This window comes from Coenobita brevimanus, chromosome 100, assembly GCF_032717465.1.
Source record: "Coenobita brevimanus isolate Jiangsu-jjx chromosome 100, ASM3271746v2, whole genome shotgun sequence".
Lineage (NCBI taxonomy): Eukaryota > Metazoa > Arthropoda > Malacostraca > Decapoda > Coenobitidae > Coenobita > Coenobita brevimanus.
In genome coordinates this window covers 34,959,484-34,960,676 of record NC_137053.1, presented here as the reverse complement: position 1 = coordinate 34,960,676, position 1,193 = coordinate 34,959,484, and positions in this window count along the sequence as shown.

The following is a 1,193-nucleotide window of genomic DNA, read 5'->3' as shown; positions in this document are numbered from 1 at the left end:
GGTGCGTGGACAGTGGTAATGGTGGAGTGGGGGGGGGGGCGTTATTGGGTGTGGAGTGTGGAGTGGCTTTGGGTGGGATGTAGGGGAAATTGGGTTAGTGAGTGGATGCGTTTCGTGGGCTGAGTGGGTAGGTGGCTGGATATGTTGGTGGTCGGGGAGGGGTCGGTAAGTTAGGTTTGGATGGGATGAGTTTGGTGAATAAGTCGGGATCAAATGGGTGAATGGGATGGCGGTGTGAATGGGGTTGGGTAAGAAGGGTGGTTGGGCATGTGGATGGGCGGGTGGGTCGGTGGGAGGAGTGGGTGGACAGGATGGGTGGATGGGCAGGGTTAGGTGGGTGGGGAGTGTTCAGGGAAACGTGGGAGGGTTGTATGGGTGGATGAGATGGATGGCATTGGTGGGTGAGCAGGGTGGGTGGAATTTGTGAATGGGAAGGGTGGGTGGTAGGGGTCGCTGGGCAAGATAGATTGTTGGGATGTGTGGGCAAAGTGGGTCGCCAGGGTGAGTGGGCACCGTTGGTCGCCAGGATGCCTGAGACGATTGTGTGGTCGGGATGATCTAAGTGGGTAGTTGGGTTGGGTGCCTGGATGGGTTCAGGGTGGAGAAATGAATGAGTGAATGTGTTGAGTGGCATTGTTGGGTGAGCTTCGTGTATGGTACTCGTGGGTTAGCAGGGTGGATAGCGTGGATCGGTGGGCTGAGTGGGTGGCCGGGATGAGGTCGGTGGGTTGTGTTGGATGGGTGGAGTGGGTAGGTGGATAAGTAGGTGGGTGTATATGTGGCTGTCCAGATGACAAGGCGGTAGAGGGACTTATGTGGCCAAATAACATTTAACTGTTACTTGGATTTTAGTCTATCGCTTAGAAAAAGTTGGATAACTATTTGGAAACCAAACTCTATGCATTGAGGTCATTGTATTGAAATCTGCTAAAACTTCGATAAAATTACTTATCATGGAACTTAGGATGGATCTATGCACTTGATAATACACCTAACAGTAGAATAAATAAAAATAATATTACATGCGGCAAGACGTGAGAGTGAGCGAAGCTTCATATCTCCGATCCATCCGCCCAATAAATCAGTGTTTTGGTGGGGGGTAAGGAGCGGGAGTTAGGGGGAGTAGACGAATGCGATTAATTTGACCTCTGGCGGCAGATTATCCTGTACCACGAATTTCTGTCTGGAGTTGT